Genomic DNA, 19,872 nt, shown 5'->3' with positions numbered 1-19,872 from the left:
TATATTTAACAAAAATAAAAGGAGAAAGACTTCCCTGGTGATCCAGTGGTTAAGATTCCATACTTCCACTGTAGGAAGTGGGTTCGATCCTTAGTCAGGGAGCTTGGGTCCCACATGCTGTGTGGCATGGCCAATAAAATAAAATAAAACTTTAAAAAAGAGATGCAAATGTGATCATATTGAAAATAAAAAAATAAAAGGAAACTTCTCTTAGAAGCATATAGTAGTAATTTTTAAAAACATTTATTTGTTTATCTGCGCTGGGTCTTCGTTGCAGCGTGTGGGGTCTTTAGTTGTGCATGGAAACTCTTAGTTGCCTCCTGTGGGATCTAGTTCCCTGACCAGGGATTGAAACTGGACCCCTTCTCATTGGGAGCACCAAGTCTTAGCCACTGGACCACCAAGGGAAGTACCTGTAGTAGTATTTGTATGATGCCTCGTAAATAAATATTGGTTCACAAGGATTTCTAGTCTTTTCTTTTATCAGATATGCATTCAAAGAACTCTCCCATGTTTCACAAAGAGAAATGTTTGCTACCTGTAGACCCCATGGGAGAGTGATATGCAGTGGTCAGCAAAATGCTTTTTCTTACACTTGTGAAAATGAGAATGTCAGTCTGAGAAATATGTTGAATGATACCAGCTGTAGCAGTATTGCAGACTGCTTTTGGTCTAAATTTTATAATATACAGCAAAGCTGTTATTTCAAAAATCTCTCCTGCTTACTTGTAGGGTCAACTAATTTTAACCATCTCTAAAAGACACATACAAAAAAGGAAAAGAGACCCATTTGGCAGGGGGTGTAATACAAGGGGAAAAATGTAGAAATGGTAATTTATGGGAGGAACCAGGTTTCCTTAAAGCCTTCTCACCAGGAAAGACTGGATGCAACATAAATCAGAGAAATGTATTTCTTAGATGTACTATTGAACTTGTAAGAGAATCAGGGAGATTCTCCAAGGGACAAAAAGTCTGAATTTTCCAATTACAAAAAGTAATTTGAAACCAGAGGGGTGTGGAAAGGAGACCAAGACTGCCCCTGTGGCAGTGCCTGGGTAAGGAATTCAACAACTTAGAGACCATGGATGGAAAGGAAGTGATTGGACCTGGGGTCTGAGTAAAGCTGGAGGGCCAAATGTGAAACACTCTCTTAAAGCTAGGCTACGCCTTTACTGAAAGTCAGAGCCGAAAAACAAATTAGCTCACTGGGAAAGGGAACAGGTAAGGAAATCTCTCCATTTCTACTGTTACTCTAAGTGGGGGAAAACCAGTGATCATTGAAATCATCATCTCCCCTAAGAATTTGCTACTATAAGCTTATTTGGGGGGAGTTTCTAGTTTTAGTTTTTTAAGCTTATTATTAGATGAATTTAAGTTACAGATTTATAGTTTTTACAGGGTCATGGAAACCTTAACCTAGAAAAGCAATGTATTTCCAAATTGGAGGATCCCTACAGCCCTTGTTAGATATAAGCATGAACTGTCTCTAGCAGAAAGAGGTAGCAATCTATCGCCCTCAGAATTTCTACAGATGCAGCTTATATGAAGATACCATAAAACATACCCAACACTCAACAAAGCAATCCAAACATTACCCAACAGGAAATAACAAAACACCAGAGTTATCTGAGATAGTAAACAAACAGGTTTAGATTTCCCTGTGTCTCATGACACCAGGGAGCTCAAAACTGCATATAAAACAAATGCGTGTGAAGTATATATAAAAAAAAAAACATTGAGCAAGAAGTAAGATGCCATCAAAAATGATCAGCAAGATTTGGAAAGGAACCAAGTAGAATTACAGGAGAGAAAAATATATAATCATTGCAGTTAAAAACCCGGTAGATAGGTGAAAGGATTATACACATCTGATGAGATAATTGACAGGAAGATCATGAAGAAATTACTTGACGTGAAACATAGAGGAAGTGGAAAAGTAGTGATGAGAGTCAAGAAGTAGGAGTGATTCCGAGAATGTAAAGCTCTCATATATGTCAACCTAGATCCAGAATATTAAAATAGTGAAACTGGGAGACGTCAAGAACCTGCTCCCCAAGTCCCATGGGGGTGATGCCTCACTGGACCCTGAGTGAATCACACGCAAAGACACTTGAGCTTAGGCACGCTCCTCTTTTAAAATGGACTAGAAGCCCACCAGCAGTTTGCCCAGGAGAGAGACAACATCTGTAGTCTCCCAGGCCAATAAACAAAGCTACCTTCTGCTCTAGGGGACAACTTTATGTTCTAAGGTTGTTCACTATGCTGATACCTGGAAAAGTTATCCCAGAATCAAAGCTGCCAGTGCCTCTGCTCACAAAACATGTGGAAGCAGTCAGCATCCTATGGGGAGTTATTTCCCAACAGTAGAGGGGCACTTTGTTTAAGGTGTAAAGACAGAATTTTCCCAGAATCTTGCAAAATTGGAATCATGTACTAGAGAGAAAGCACTGATTTCCAAGCAACATAAATAAATACATATTTAGATACCGTGGGGGATCTATAGGATCTCATTTCATTCAAAGACCCAGGCGGACTAGTTGGGTTTAACTTTTCTTCCATTGTATCAAACACAAAGGGGAAAAAAAATTAACAAAAACGTTACTGTGTGTTTTTCTTCAGTCAGTTCAGTTCAGTTGTGTCCAACTCTTTGTGACCCCATGGATTGCAGCACGCCAGGCTTCCCTGTTCTAATTAAGCACCAAATTATCTTAGAAAATCAGGTCACACCTTGTCATAGAGCAGTGCGTGGCGAAGAAATGCAGAACCTGATGACCGTGATACAAGAATGTCTGTAGGGGTAACTTCAGGAGCAGTTGAAGAAAATTGTGGGAATGGGAAAATACAGAGCATTTTCTGAACTCTCCCTTGATGCAAGCAAATATAGACGTCTAAGAAGAATAAAAATCTAACCTAGGATTGTTCTTTCTGTTGAGTATGATAAAGATTTATGGTGATATTTTAAGATGGCGTGCAAGCCCCACAAAGCTAAAAATCTAACCTAGAATAATTATGTGGATGATTTGGACTAGTTTTTTCAGTATCTGTTGAGGTGTACGTCCATACTGTTATTCTTCAGCAGCCTGTTTATTAAAAATTTTTAATGTTTGAATTAAACCGGTTAAGTCAGTTAGTTCCTTGATTTGCAAGATAAGCTGAAGGAAGTGTTAGGAGTTAACTTTTGTAGAAGTTGCCCAGCTCAGATTTGAATCTGTGTCCAGCTTTGTGGCAGGAGACCAGGTCTGAATCAATATTTCTGCCTGGAAGTCACATAACCTCGACGAGAGATTAATGTGGTTACTGCAGGGCTCCGTGTTCCTCGTCAGCTAAGTATGTGCACGTGTCACTCATATTTTGTTTTCAGCTTGTTACACTGACAGAAAAATCTCTGCAGAATAAAGAACCAGTTTTCCGAGCCTACGAAGCTCTCTTGTATTTGCATATTTTCAGGATTTAAAGCAAAGGATGTTTTTCCTTGAAATGTTATTTATTTGTTGGGTTTTTTTTTCTGTTTCTATGATATGGGGAAACATTATTGACAGCTCCTAAGATGTCTGTCTCTCATTATGTTTCTGCTGATTGCTCATTTTGTTGATTCAGTAGCACAAGAAATAAGGAAAATTTTCCTTATATTCACCAATGTATTTGCAAAAGTTTTTATTTAAAACCCAGAGTGAAATTTCTACCTTTGGTTAAAGTTACTTTTCTTTTTTTTTGTATTTTACATAAACTATTGATGAGGTCCACTGTAAGGCAGTTTTGTAGGTGAAATAAGTCATTCCAGTTTTAAACTCTGTTAATTCAAGTATGGTTGAGTATATCTTTTGTATACTTGGTTGCTCATGGATTCGTGATAGAAAGGAATTGTGAAGTTATCATGAAATCACTTGTTTAAATCTATTGATTTCATAAAGACCCCACCTTACAACCCCCTGATAAAACCTTAAAGAAGATGGCATTCTTGAGCTAGTGTTCATTTTATGTTGTACATGAACTAATAATCCTCTTAACAAATAAACAAGGAAACAAAAACTTAACTACATTTATAATAGTAATGATTGGAAATAAGTATATGATACATGATTAGTAAATAATCATGGAGCCATACAGTCGAATGTTAGGCAACCATTGAAAGTTGTGTTGTAGAAGATTAATGACTTTGGAGAATTTTTGTAATATGTTACACATTTAAAAAGCAAACTATATACCTGTGGTCCACAAAGCTTTAAAAGATACACCTCAAGTATGAATATAATTTTCTCACATGGTTGGATTTTCTGTGGTTTTTGAGCCCATACCCTACACTTTACTGTACTTTTTTGGTGGTTGTATATTCTCTCTGGTTTTGCATTTATTGCCCTATTTCTGCTTTGTATTTCTCATTGTGGAAGAAGATACAAATTTCGATTGAGAGAAAATTTGAAGGATTGTCACAATTGAATTGAAACAGGTGGTTCACAGCTGTATTATATCCCTAAATGTCCACTGACTTAGCATTTGATTGCATTTTGCATATCATTAAATAATGCAAAATGCATTTTTCTGTTTAGGAAGGGAAAAGGTATATTTGGGTTGTTGCAGTGATTTGTGATTTTTGACATACACACTAACTCATTTCCTTGATTTGTGCGTGGAGGAGGGTGTGTGTTTTAACTTAGGAGTAAGTCCAGTGAGCCCAAGATGGTGAACCATTTGTGCTTCGAGGTCATGCTGAGCCTCTTAGGCTAGACAGCTGGAGTGACTGGAGTGTTTCTGTGGGGGGTGGGAAGCACTTTTGATGTAGAATCTTACTAATACGTTTAGGAATCCAGGGCTGTAAGTGAGAATAGAGAATACAGCTTCCAGGACCAGCCAAAGCTTCCATTAACTCTAGAGTCACATTTGGGCCTCTGTGAACGTCTTTGAAACCCCTTTGAGATTACCATTCTCCCTCACTTATTATAAGATTTTTGCAAAGCACATTGCAGTAATTAATGCACAGATAATTCAACCTTGTGGCATTATCTTTCAAGTGGGAAGATCTCTCCTGGAGAAGGCACCCCACTCCAGTACTCTTGCCTGGAGAATCCCATGGACAGAGGAGCCTGGTAGGCTACAGTCCATGGGGTCGCAAAGAGTCGGATACGACTGAGCGACTTCACTTCACTTATGATATCAAGTACAGCTAACTTCAACCAAATCATAATGAAAATTGTACTAAAATATTAAAATTATACTTAATGTTTCTTTCTAGTCAGAGAGCCCTGTCAATTGTAAGAATGTAGGATACCCAAGAGTACCTTGTTGTGGATTTTTAAACCTATGAATGGATGAATATTTAAGAAAGAAAAATTCTTGGTTGTTTTAGTTCATGAGTTTAGTTGGTTTCCAGCACATTTATACTCATCCATGCTGTGTGGAGGCGATGCAGACAGCCTCATCACTAACTATATGAAGCTAACAGTGGCTTTTCTTTTTATGTTTTATACACCACACACACACTATGCACACAGAGTATTGTTTTGTGAGATGAATTGTGTGTAGGAGTCTGAGAGATCTATTTGTATCCTGGCTCTTTTCTAATTGTGTATCCTTGGGCACATCACTGAACTAATTTGTATATTTCATCAACTTGAAAATGAGGGTATTGCACTACCATGTGTAGAACAGAGAGCTAGTGGGAAGCTGCTGCATAGCACAGGGAGCTCAGCTCGGTGCTCTGTGATGGCCTAGAGCAGTGGCATCAGGGGAGGAGGCTCCAGAGGGAGGGGATATATATAGCTGATTCACTTTGCTGCACAGCAGAAACTAACACAACATAGTAAAGCAGTTATTCTCCAGTAAAAATAAGTGAATTTTGATGTGTTAAAAATGTTTTAAATAAATAAAATAAATAATAATGTTATTTAATGTTTAATGTTATTTAATGTTTTAAATAAATAAAATGGGGTATTATAAGCCTACTATAACATAACTTGTTTCTTAAATGTACATAATATATTATTATGCAAATATAAGGCTTTATTCCTTCCTTTTTTCACTTCTTCCAGGAACACTACTTGAGACTTTGAAAAGATTTTTTTTTTTCTGTTGGTGACTTAAGTTCAGTGTTTTGTTTCTCTGCTCCGCTCTTATTTTTTCCCTTGATTTCCTTAGCTCTCCCTTTTATTTTTTTCTATTAAGAAAATTTTCTAAAAAATTATTAACGAAAGACTTAATTTTTTATCTAATGCATTAAAATAAGCATTATGCTTAGCACACATTTGTGGCTTTTTTTTTTTAGTTGTGGTATAATTTACGAACATATACTGCACAGACCCTGAGTGTGTGTTCATAGTCCGCTGAGTTTTGTTTTTTTTTTTTTAATTAGAAAATTTGTATTCTCTAATTGCTTTGTGTTTGGGTATTCTGTGTTTTATTTATTTGGCTGCAGTGGGTCTTACTTGCGGCATGTGGGATCTTTGTTAGGTCTCTCAGATCTTTTGTTTTGGCACGTGGACTCTCTAGCTGGAGCACATGGATTCAGTAGTGTGATGTGTGGGCTCTCTAGTTGTGGCATGTGGGCTTAGTTGCTCCATGGCATGTGGGATCTTAGTTCCCCAACCAGGTATTGAACCCACATCTTCTGCATTGCAAAGCAAATTCTTAACCACTGGACCACCAGGGAAGTTCCTTGAGTTTTGACAAATGAATCTATCCCTGTAATCAGCTTCCCAGTCAAGATATATAGAAAATTCCCATCCCCCTGAAAAGTGTGGCAAAAACTCATCTACTTTTGGTTGTGGTGCACTTCTCCAGATTTCTTACTAGGCTTTCTTGCCTGAAGGTGTATGAATCACCTCTTCATGTTGTCAGAGGTCCTTCCATGGCTTCAGAGCAGAATTTCTGAATTGGCCCTTTTTGCTGATGACATGCTCTTTGAGCAGGAGAAAGTTCGCTTGCTTTTTTGGTACGAATTTTCCTTTGTTTTTTTTTAATGTCTCTCTTCCCATTTCTAATGGATCCTGGCGATATGTTTTATGGTTTAGTACCACTGTGAGTCAGCCTCACAAAAAAGGTCATTTAAAGGTTATGAAGGGTTCCACATCAGAAGCGTTTTAGTGTTGCCTCTGAAATTTATCTTACTGTTATCTGACCCCAGACATCACTCAGAATTTATGTAGTGTTTGTGTACATAAATGCTTTCTCCTCCTCAAAAAATTGAGTCAGAGGTAGTAAAAGTCTGGGTTATTGTCGGTGGGAGGAAATCCATCTCATTGCCATGCCAGCCATTCTTGTGCAGAGGAAATACCTTGTTTATTTTCTTCTTTTTTCTTTTTTTCTTGCAAATAAATGGTTCTTGGTTAGTTTGAAACTCTCCATCTTCTATTTTAAGTCGACTCTCTGTCATTTTTTTTTAAGCCTTCCTTAGATATAAGAGATACTCATAAGGGAAGTTTTTAAAGTACTGTTGAAAGTTGCCAGCCATCATTCTGATTTTACTCTGTGAGTTGATACCTGAACTAATATCTTTTGAATAGTATTTCAAAGGAGCATTGCTTATCGGAACTGTTTTCAAAAAAAGTATCTGAAGAATGTTTGTTCCACCTTCCTTATGTATTTACACCTCTTTGATTTTACTTTATGAGCAGCAAAAGCAAACTGTCACTATTTGCTGTAAATTGAAGCTTTTAATAACTATGTCTGTTCTCCAACATTTGTCAGCTTTGAATATTCTGTCAGTAGAAAATAAAAATAGCAGGGAAACTCAGCAGCAGTGACACTGAGAATTTATGTGCTTGTGCTAAAGGAAGGTAAAAAAAAAATAATATTGAAGGGTGAGCATTTGGCATTTTCCCTTCAAATAATGTAAATTTGAGCTGGCTTTTCCTCGAATAAATTTTGGATGAAAAGTTGGCCAAATAAATGAACATTTCATCATTAAACACAGAGCATCTTTTAATCTAGAAAGAAAAGAAGAGATTATTTCAGATCATGGATTCAATCATATAGGCCTTGTTTGACATAAACTTGAAAAATAAGTTTTATAAATACATAAAAAGAAACATGATAGCTCAGTAGTAAAAACTTTGATGCATATAGCATTTAAATTTTTAAACTATTTGTAGTAAAAATTCATGTGGAGAAGATCATCTTGGATATGTGACAATAAAAAATTAATTTATCTAATAAACACGGTTAGAGTAAATCAAATCCAAATAAATTCCAGAGTCCACATTTTTGTTAGTAAATTGTATGTGTCGGTTGTAAATATTAAACACATGAATGAAATATATGTTATGAAAAATTCACTGTGCTCTCTTTTCAGATAAAACCACAAAAAGTTTTTCAGGACTCCTTATTGATAATTTAAACTCAGTTCTTAAACCATTGTGCCTCTTTCTTTTATGTATCTTTCTACGTATGAGTCTCTTCTCAAAAGATACCTTTATCATTGTCTTTATCAGTAACAGTAATAAATACTTCAGAAGGACCAGCTGTGTGCCACGTTTGGTAAACATTGACAATAGGTCAGTAGTATTTTGTGTAGGAAGAAAAGTGTTACAGTCCTGCTTAGTGGTGCTCCTGTGTCATCTTCGTTTAAACCTCTACTGTAACAGAAAGACGATTAATGAAACTACGAGCTTATTTATTTCCCTGTCAGTCTTGTGATGTGTCTGCAAATATAGGGAATTTTAAAAATAACCACAATGAGCGAAAGAGACCATCTCTGCTTTTGCAGACTGGACATGCCTGGATGTTTTAATTTAGTTTTGTATTAGCGTTACTCCATTATTATGGATTGAGCCTGAGGGAAGGAGAAAATTAATTATTGTTAAAATTAATGAGATAATTGCATATGTATAATTTTGAAAAACAGTCTACAAGTATGTTATTCTGTAATGAGAGGTGCCTGGTCATAATTCATCCTTTGGAGAGAGTGGAATTTGAAGTTTTCAATGGCAAAGATCTGTGTGGTTTGTTTTTTTCAACGGAAGTCCAGAAATAGTGTTATATACTATAAAAGTGATGATGGTGGGGAGTTGAGAATTTACTTTATACTGTATTAGAATGGGTTTGTTTGTTTCCAGTAAATGTGCTTATGTGTCTTAAAATTTCATTTCAGTCAAGATTAAGGAGTGATAGCCAGTAAACTTGAGATGTTAGTCAAATGTTAATGATTTTTTAGGATAGTAGTTGCATTCTTTTTCTGCAGAGGATTTTCCTACTGAATTCAGCAGAGAATTCAGTTTGTTCAACTGCCCCAGCTTGCCTATAAAGAACTTCATAAGGAAGACAGAAGGTGATCATTCTGTTTGGCATTTTCCCCATCTTGATCTGCACAATAGTGGTTACCAAGCCTTTGATTCCATTTTCTTTCTTTTTGTGCCTCTCCCACATAAGAAAGTTAAAATTTTTTAATTTATTTTTTCTTCTTTTATTGGCTCTGATTTTAAGTCCCTCTTAAGATTTGCAGAGCTATGTTGAGATTCAGGTTCAATATTTCTTTTTAAATACTGATAAGATTCTCTCCTTTGAATGTTTTCATCCTTTTTAATTTTGTTAATTGATTTGGATAAATCAGTTATCCTGGTTGTTTGGATATTGAAAAAACAAGATGGATATCTCCTAGAAGGAGAGTAATTTAATTCCCAGTTTTTATACATGCTGAAAACTGTGTCTTTGTGATTCACAGGGGCCGGTTATAATCTGCATTTTGTTAGGGTATTTGTCTTACTTATGAATAAATTTGATGAAAACCTTTTTAAGTTAAAGCTACATGGATGGCTCAAAAATATAAATAAAGATGAGATTGTTTAAATCTTTGATGAAGCAAGTTCATCAGGTTCTCACGGTATTTTTTGGAGAAATGTTTAAATGGATTTCCGTTAACTATTTGAAAAGTCTCAGAACAGAATCTCATTTTATAGGATTCTTAGTGGAAAGTGGAAAATGAATATACAACAGGAAAGTCTTTCTTTGTAAATAAATCTAAATATCATCTGCCATAACTAATGCTTTCATACTTTGTGACTTGGGCAGATTTAAATAGTTTTTAAATAGTTAAGTGAAGTTAGCAATTAAAAAACAGTATCTTGCTTTTCAGCAGTAGAGTGTGAATTATGGAAACTTGTTCTGAATCTTCTGTATATATTCCAAATATATTTAATTCTTTGTAAGTCATTACTTTGAGATATGAGAGCCAATCATTGAATTTCCTATTTCATTTCACGAAAGAAAAAAAAAATGAATTTTTGTTTGTTTTAGCAATCTGGATAACTTTCCCCCTTGGTATTGTTTCTTTCTTGTTTCTTCACACAAATTATAAATTTGACTAATTGGTCATCTTTGACTCCTGTAAGTGTCTCTAATTTGGAGGCTTGTTACAAGGTTTGACATATCCTTACCGGCAACAGGAGGAAGAAGAGTAACAAGCAGTCTATCCAGAAAGTCATCAAATCAGTGAGCTTCTGAGGTGTCAGAGTAGGCTGACCTTGACTGACTTGATAGTCTTTGAACTGCCTTCAGTTCAGTCGCTCAGTCATGTCCAACTCTTTGCAACCCCATGGCCTGCAGCACACCAGGCCTCCCTGTCCATTGCCAACTCCCAGAGTTTACTCAAATTCATGTCCATTGAGTTGGTGATGCCATCCAACCATCTCATCGTCTGTTGTCCCCTTCTCCTGCCCTCAATCTTTCCCAGCATCAGGGTCTTTTCCAATGAGTCAGTTCTTCGCCTCAGGTAGCCAAAGTATTGGAGTTTCAGCTTCAGCATCAGTCCTTCCAATGAATATTCAGGATTCATTTCCTTTAGGATTGACTGGTTGGATCTCCTTGCAGTCCAAGGGACTTTCAAGAGTCTTCTCCAACACCAGTTCAAAAGCATCAGTTCTTCGGTGCTCAGCTTTCTTTAGTTTCCCCAAAATGATCAGTCTTTGAGAGACTAAAGAAAAAAGTGATTCATAGAGACTTCATTCTGATATCACTACATAGTTTAGTGACTAGTCCAGCCCTAAAGACTAGTCCAATGACCCTATGTATTATTGGGTTTTTTTAATTGGTTTTAATTGAGATAAAATTCACCTGCCATGCAATTCACCCATTCAGACTGTATAATTCAGTGACTTGTAATATATTCATAGAGATTGCATCCTTCATCACAAGAATAATATTTTTATTACCTCAAGACTCACACCTCTTGTGTAGAGAACAAATGTATGGGTACCAAGGGAGAGGAAGGAGAGGGAAGAATTGGAAGATTGGGATTGACATATATACACTATTGATACTATGTATAAAATAAACAATTAGAACCTTCACTTCACTTTTCTATATATAACACAGGGAACTCTACTCAATGCTCTATGGTGACCTAAATGGGAAGGAAGTCTAAGGAAAAGGGAATGTAAGTATATGTATAGCTGATTTACTTTGTATCTGTACAGCAGATACGTGTTCCTGTACAGCAGAAACTCAACACAATATTGTAAAGCAACTATACTCCAGTAAAAATTAACTTAAGAAAGAAAAAGAAAACAAAAATCACACATCTTAGCATCACACTCACTCCTTTCTTCAGCTTTGGCAGCCACTGATCTATCTCTAGACATTTCCCTACTCTGGACATTTGATAAAAATGGAATCATTTATCCTTTGTGATTAGCTTCTTTCACTTCAACATAATGTTTTCATGATTCATGCTCCCTGTTGTGTTATTAGTGGATCATTCCCTTTTTATGGCTACATAATATCCCCTTGTGTGGTTCAGCCCCGTTTTGTTGAACCATCCATCAGTGGGTAGGTGTTTATGTTGTTTTCACTTTTTTGGCTGTGAATTTTACTGCCGTGAACACTTGTGTACATGTTTCTGTGCAGACGTATTTTCAGTTCTCTTGGGCGTATACCTAGGAATGGAATTGCTTTTAACCACAAGACTGTCCTCCAAGCTGCTGCACCCTATTTTATTCCCACCAGTGATGTCTGAGGATGTCAGTGTTGCCATATCCTGGTCAACACATGTTGTTATCTATCTGATGATACCCATCCTAGCTGTCCTGGTGTGTGTGAAGTATCAGCTCATTGTGGCTTTAATTTGCATTTCCCTAATGGCTGTGACACTGAGTGTCCTTTTATGTGCTTATTCTCTGGCTTCAATATTGGTTACATCATCTTACAAACTGATGATTGCCACCCATGTACTAACATGTGTCGTGTCTGTACTGAGCCCTGAAGCTGGAAATAGCTTAGAGACCTGCCTCCTTGCCATACAGGGTAGAAGGAAGGAAAAAACATCAGTCTTTGGGGAAATATGTTGGAAGAAAGTGTGGACAGAGAGCAGGGATACTTGGGAGGAAGGGTTCAATTCTGCTGTTGATCCCAGAAAAAAAAGTCATGGAGACGGTATTGATTTCTGGTGAACAATTGGGTTTTAGGCATTGAACCAAAAGTGGGGAGTAAGGATGGAGAGACTTGGTTCCTGAATATGCTAAGAGCAGCCATTGTCCAGTGTGGGTCTTTGTTCTTGACTTTTTAGGTGTTTTAGGCCAAGGTTTAACACAACACTCCTTGTGGCATCTTGTTCCTTATGACCACCCTCCTTATTGGGGAAAGGACTTTCTCATATCAAATAAGACAGGGCCAGATGCTACAAAGCAGCTGAACAAGAGCTGTGCCCATTTGGTCCAAGAAGTGCTTTTGTTGTTATTGTTGTTATTGTGGAGTGCACATGAGAATCCCTTTTAGTGCCAAGTTGATATCTGGGGGAAAAAAAATTCCTTTTGGAAAAAGAATGTGATTTGTCACCTTCACTTTACAACATATGAAATGACTTCTCTTGGTCCTTAGCAGAGATGAAGGACAGTACCTTTCAGAAATACAGTACCTTTTGTCGATGATTCAGTGTTTGAACTTTCAGGTGGTTTCGTTTGTTTATTTGCTTTCAGTGTTCTTTCTTTTTCTGATAGCTTTTATGATGATTTTGGTGAAAAGATCACTTCTGTGAAGCATGCAAGTAAAACCACTTTCCGTACTATACCTACCTCACTTCTAAGGCTGCCTCTTAAAGACGTTCTCAGATTGTCCTTAAACGCTGTACAATACAAGCGACTTACTGCATCCTCGATTGGCTCAAATCCTTCATGTTTACAGGCACACCTTGGAGTAGTGCAGGTTCAGTTCCAGACAACCGCAGCAAAGCAAATATCACGATAAAGCAAGTCCCACGAGTTTTTTGGTTTCCCAGTGCAAATAAAAGTTAACGTTTACACTATACGTAGTCTAGTAAATGTGCAGTAGCATTTTGTCTAAAAGAAACTATATAACTTCATTTAAAAATTCTTTATTGCTAAGAAATGTTGAGCATCATCTGACAATGCAGGGTTACCACAAACTTTCTATTTGTAAAAAATGCAATATCTGCCACATGCAGTACAGGAGAGTACACTGAAATGAGGTCTGCCTATAGTGAATTTGCAACTTGGACAGGTTATTCTCAAAAACCATATAAACTGATTTTGTTCATTAGTTATGACACCTGATGGCTTAAGGAAAAAGAGATTTGTACCTTGAAACTTCTGGAGCCTTTCCAACATCACTGATTTGGGTTTTTTCCCCCTCAAAAAAGAGGGTCCTAAGAAAACAGAGCTATTAAAATTGTTTTGATTTTCTTTTCATCTAGTTAAGATTAGATCAGGAACAAAGGGTTTTCTGAAAGGCTTTCATTAAAAAAAAAAAAAGGCTGTTGCAAGGATGCCATGAAATAATTAAAGCTCAGTTATTTGCACCCATGTTTTCTTAAATGAATTTAACCTATCACAATATGTATTCTTGGCTTTAAAAGTCACTTTTATTAATAACATTGGGAAAACTTTCATTCCTAGTACTTGGGATATTACTCTGCAGTTCACCATAAATATTCCTTTTCTTTTTTTGACAGACGCACTTAGCATGCAAAAATGGCAACTTTACACTCTGCATGGCAGCTCATTCTGCTTGGAGACATAGAGTCTGGTTTTGATTCTAGCATCACCATTTTTTAGGTGTATGACCTTGAGTTGTTCTTTAACTTCTCTTTTATCTTTTTGGTAGCATGTAAAATCCGTACATCTCCATGCATTCCAGGGCTGCTGTGAGGATAGAGAAGAGAGCATGTGAAACGCACAGGGCAGAGCCCCGACATGTGGGACACACCAGACCTGGTGCCTACAGTTACTGTCTTTGTGGTTAAATCTTCTTAGTGGGAAGGAAGTGTGTTTAAATTCAGATCCCTCAGCCTATCAGGGAACATTTTGATTGTGGTGATAACTCACTCTGAAAGCATGAACTTCCTATATGATTTGTCAGTCATCTGCATTTGAGTGTGTAGTGGGTAAGTTATTGATAATAATCCCCACAGCTTGTGTTTATGGAAGGCTGGGCTGTGCCAGGCTCAGATGGGGGCAGAAGGAGAGAACTGGATTTGTATTTTCTAGCTTAGCTGGTGGACAGCCATGGAAGGCAGGTGCTATTATTATCCCTGTGACTAGGTTTAGAAACTGAGGCACAGAGAAGTTAGGGAAGTTTTCCAGAGTCACACAGTTAATACATCTGGCCCAAGGATCAGTAACTGTGGGTCAAAAAAAAATAACTATAGGTCAATTTATATTAATATATTGATCACGTTTATATTGGCTTCCCTAGTGGCTTGTTCATGGGGTCACAAAGAGTCGGACACAACTGAGCAACTGAACTGAACTAGTGGCTTAATGGTAAATAATCCACCTGCTGACACAGGAGACACAAGTTCGATTCCTGGGTCGGGACGATCCCCTGGAGTAGGAAATGGCAACCCACTCCAGTATTCTTGCCTGGGAAATCCTGTGGACAGAGGAACCTGGTGGGCTACAGTCCATGGGGTTGCAAAGAGTCGGACATGACTTAGTGACTAAGCATGCACACACACTTTTATATTATTTGGGTGGGAATGAATTTAGATAAAGAAGTTTGTTATAATTCTTGGAAGGAGGTGGAATAAGGTAACAAGAATTCACCATATACTTGTGACTAAGCCTAATATTTTTATATAGATATAAAATTTATATATTTTAAGTTGTTCATTTATTATCATGCATGTAGCATTGGTCCCTAAAATGCTGAACTAGCTTATTGAATGAATTCCTTCATAAATAAGCTTTATTCACATACTGAAAATAATCTTCATACCTTCAAGTGTCCACTAGAAAACCGCTCTGAAGTAAAAGGTAGCCATCATTTTGAAGGCACTCATGATATTTCTCTTCTCAGTAACAGATCACACCTGTTATTGTTTTCTGTAAATCATCATTATGCCTTTGGCATTGTCCAGACAAATCTGGTCACATGGTCAGGCATTACTGGACTCACTTCTCATGCCGTATCTTGATCCTTAACTGTCCTCCGTGGTTGTACCTCTTAATAGCCATCCTGTTTTTAAATCCCTTCATAATGAAAATACTAACCACTGGTTTTTGTCTCCTGAGTTAATTAAGCAGTGAACACATGCACTGATCAAAAGTTCTTTTTATGATTTTACCTCTTAGAATTAGTGTTTTGATTTTAAACCATTGATACATTTTTATTTGGGCTTATTGTTTGCAGAGCGAGCATGAAATTTTCCAGTGTGTAAATTATCTCCTGGTAAACCTGACTTTTAACAAGCACAGAAAAGCATAAATATTTGAAATCTAGAGACTAGCGAAGAATCATATATAAATTCGAAATATAGAATCCACAAGGATTTTGTTCTAAACGGCGATTAGTCTTTTGGAAATAGGTTTAAGATGACGGCTTTTACATAATAAATTATTTCAGGATCCTTTTAGAGAATATTTGTATGAAGAGAAAAGAATGTTATAGATTTCAAGAATAATGGTCTGATTTTACATAACACTGATATTCCTCCAAAGCCAAGAATGATGTCTCTTTGTTTACTCACCATATGAAAACGTGCCATCCTGGATATAATTAATGGCCAGAAAATTTAAGACAAAGGAAAGTGGCTCACTGTCAGCATGCAGCAGACACTCTGTGAAAAATCCTTGTTGGAAAAAAGTTAGAAACCCAGATTTTACAGCTGGTGGTAGGTTTCTGTTGCTCACCGGAGCCCAGAGTCAAAGGCTGGCTTTGGTGCAGGTTCACCTGTAAGATGCCCTCTGTGCCTCTCCCCGGAGCAGTGCTTTGTGGTTTTGTTTGTTTTGTTTTTAATTAATTTATTTATTTATTTTGGCTGCATCAGGCCTTAGTTGTGGCATACAGGATCTAGTTTCCTCACCAGGGATCAGACTGGGACCCCCTGCACTGGGAACGTGGAGTCTTAGCCACTGGGCCACCAGGGACGTCCCAGTGCTTTGCTATTTTACAGCTTTTCTGGGTTATTCAGGCTTGGGTTTTGCAGACCACGTATGATCTTGTCCCTTGCTTCTTCCCCTCATCTCCTACCTCCCTGCCTTTGCCGATCCCATCTAATTGGGTCCCAGTAATGATATTAGAGAAAGTGAATATGTTAGTGTTCTTCTCTATCATCAGGTCATGTGTTAGGTGACAGAGGAAGTCAAAATTAGACTCCAGTCAGTCTGACATCCATCCCTCTTCCATGTCCATGAGAACTCCAGAGCAGGATGTTATTGCTCCATATTGATAAACACAGAATGCCAAGTTTGCAAAAGTGAGCTGTGTCTTAGACTGTTAGAGATGAAAGGAATTACCTAGGACTCTTGTGAGACTTACAGGAAGCCATCTCTGCTGGGCTGGAGACCATCTGGCCCTTTGCCGTCGGAGCAGGTTTGTGGTCTCTGCTGTAAAAGCCAGGTCTACTCACAGGCAGACCCAAGTTCTCACTCTGTGATTATTCTAATAAAGGTGTGGTTACTGGGACTTCCCTGGTGGCCCAGTGGTTAAGACTTCACATTCTAATGCAGACGGTATGGGTTGGAGCCCTGGTCGGAGAACTAAGGTCTCATACTCCTCAGGGTCAAAAAGCCAAAACATGAAGCAGAAGCAATATTGTAACAAAATCAATAAAGACTTTAAAAATGATCCACATCAAAAAAAAAATGTTTTTTTAAAAGATGTGATTACAACAAGCACTACCTTGTTTAGGAGTATCTGTTTGTGCGTGACCTTTTAAAATTCCTTTTTAGATTCTACTCTCTGTTTTGAGAGGGTATTAAAACCTGATAACATAAACCATCAGCTATAGCAGGTCGTCCTGTGAAGTGCTTCCTCACGTGGCCCTGCAGAGCCTAGACTTCGTGGTGCTGATGCTGGGCAAGGATATCACACGTCTTCTCGCCTAGTGTTAACCCAGTGAGAGGACCCGTTGTTGAGGTCCATTCCCACGCCTGTATTGCTGGAGCCCCTGTTTTACGTTCATGACAGGCCATCAGCCAAGGGATTCAGAGGTGCCTAAAGTTAGCTGTGTCCCCTGCCCACGTGACCTGCACAGTGCAGTAAGGGAACCACACCTGGATCACATGGGCTCATCAACAGATGTGTATCATACACCACAGTGAGTGTGGGAAAGGAAGAACACACCATGCTGGGTGGGCTTGTACAGGACTCCCTGATGGCTGAACCACAGTGCTAACCATGTGAAGGGATGAATGAGAAGGGTAAAGGGTGTCCAGGGGGCGCCTGGAAGGATGTTTCTGGCAGAGAAGGCCACACATGCAAAGGCCTTTTGGCCACAGAGAGCACGGCCCATTAAAGAAGTTGACTGTGCTTGGAGCAGGGAGAGGAGTCCCAGGTGAAGTCAGAATGCTAAACGGGGGGACCACCTCATGCCACCTGCTAGCCCACTTTGAGGATTTTTATGCCAGAGCAAAGGGAAATGCCAAGTGTGAAAGGCCAATGGTGTGATTAGAATCATGTTGGAAAAAGATCACTTTAGATTCCATGTATAGAACAGAGGAGAGGAGCCAGTGGAAGTGGAGAGACCCATAGCTGGGCTGTCTCGGGGGCCCGGGTGCATAGCTTGAACCAGGGAAGTGATGGAGAGGTTGAGAAAGTAACTCAGGGCTGAGAACTTGGCAGTGCTTCTGTGAAAGTTTGACAGGAGGGCAAGTGAAGTGTCAAGGGTTATTTAGGGGATACGCTCCCACAGCAGGCAAAATAAATACAGGATCTAAAATTGAAGGCCTTCTGTGGCCGTTCAGTGGTTAAGACTTTGTCTTCCAATGCAGGGGATGTGGGTTTGATCCCGCATGCCTCATGGCCAGAAAACCACAACATAAAACAGAAGGAATATTGTAACCAATTCAATAAAGGCTTTAAAATTGATCCATATTAAAAAAAAAAAAAAAAACCCTTAAAAAAACAAAAATTGAAAGTAGCTGTATATGTATAACTGAATCACTTTGCTATACACCTGAAACACATTATTATAAACTATGTACTCCAATATAAAATAAAAAGTTAAGTCAAAAGTAGATAAGTGAAGTCGCTCAGTCGTGTCTGACTCTTTGCGACCCCATGAACTATAGCCTGCCAGGCTCCTCTGTCCATGGGATTTTCTAGGCAATAGTACTGGAGTGGGTTGCCATTTATAACCAGAATCCAACAGGCCCTGTGTTCTGCCCTCCCCCTTCCTCCTCTCTCCCCCACACCTCTCTTTTTCACTCCTCTCCTCCTTCCCTGCCTCTTCGCACCCCTCTCTCTTTCTCTCTCCTTCTCTCTTAATTTTCTAACTTGCTGGTGGAACTCAGGCAGAAAGCTTGGGTGCTTGTAAAGATACTTCAGTCCATAACTTTGTAGGTACCAGATGCTAGATCAGTTCCTATTAATATGAAACAAGGGGTTGATACGAAACCTTCCTAAAATATATTGTCTCTTTTATATGAAAAGAATACAACTCGAGAGCACTTATTTTGAACTTGCTGGTGAGATGAAACATGAGCCGGCTAGGTGGCTTCCAGGCACTAAGCCGCACGTCTGCATGAATTGCAGTGTTGCTGTAAATATTTCTGGGCACAGACAGGCAGATGCAATCGGAAAAACCTGAACAAATTCTTAGGATGCCAATATTGTCACCAGGTCCCCCTGCAGAATGAAGTTGTTTGACAAAGTGTTTCCCTGGTGATTTGGCTGCAGATGAAAATGTCTCCAGCAATAAAATTCCCGTGCTTGAGTCTTCACCCCACTCTCATCCTTCAGCAAATGACATATCAAGGCTCTTTTTTGCTGTATTTGTTAATATGTTGGCAGAAATACGGGAAACGTTGTTATTCCCTTCAATTTCTGCACATGGATTTTTTTTCTGCCTTTAGACATTAACTTTACTAAAATATTTGCCAGCTGAAAATATGTGTCTCATCCACAGGATTGCATTAGGACGGTGATAAAGTGTTTTTTTAATTACAAAGGTTTTTGTCTTAGTTACCAGGATCAGAAGACTTAGCATCGCCAGAGCCACTGTTTGGCCATCAATCGCAAACAGTTTTGGGGAAATTTAAGAATTGGTGAGGCAATTAGTGATGAAGCATATTTTAATTATAGTAACTGGGTAAGCTGCATACAGCTTTATGAATTAATGCATTATTGTTAAATAGGTCACAGCCACGTGTGATTTTTAATCACATTTCTTACTGTAGCCCCAGTTTTATTAGCAGTGGTGTTTTATAACTTAATAATTTATTCATAATGAGTTTAGAACGTCCATTCGCCCAACACCAAAGAAATAAATTTACCCGTACATTAGCGCTCATCAAGAGGAACAGAACCCTTCAGGGTCACATCCAACTATCTGTCCAAGATCCTTTTGCATCAAAGGATGCTTTTAATAATGAGATCATTTTACACCACATCGTGTTGTGTCAGTGGAGGCCACATCTGGGTTTCGCCAAATCATTTATGAATCATAATAACTTCACACGTGTTTAAAATAAGCATGAATCAACCAGCAAG

At 38.2% G+C, this 19,872-nt stretch overlaps 1 protein-coding gene across 6 annotated transcripts in view; it reads left to right on the top strand.

The window, feature by feature from the left end:
- Window positions 1-19,872, top strand: part of RSU1 (Ras suppressor protein 1) — a 205,115-nt gene that overhangs the window by 139,536 nt on the left and 45,707 nt on the right. The gene's annotated exons all lie outside the window — the stretch shown is intronic.

The sequence above is a fragment of the Bubalus kerabau genome, chromosome 13 (genome assembly GCF_029407905.1).
Source record: "Bubalus kerabau isolate K-KA32 ecotype Philippines breed swamp buffalo chromosome 13, PCC_UOA_SB_1v2, whole genome shotgun sequence".
Lineage (NCBI taxonomy): Eukaryota > Metazoa > Chordata > Mammalia > Artiodactyla > Bovidae > Bubalus > Bubalus kerabau.
The sequence above is the reverse complement of the archived record's forward strand: the minus strand, read 5'-3'. Positions and strand labels throughout refer to the sequence as shown.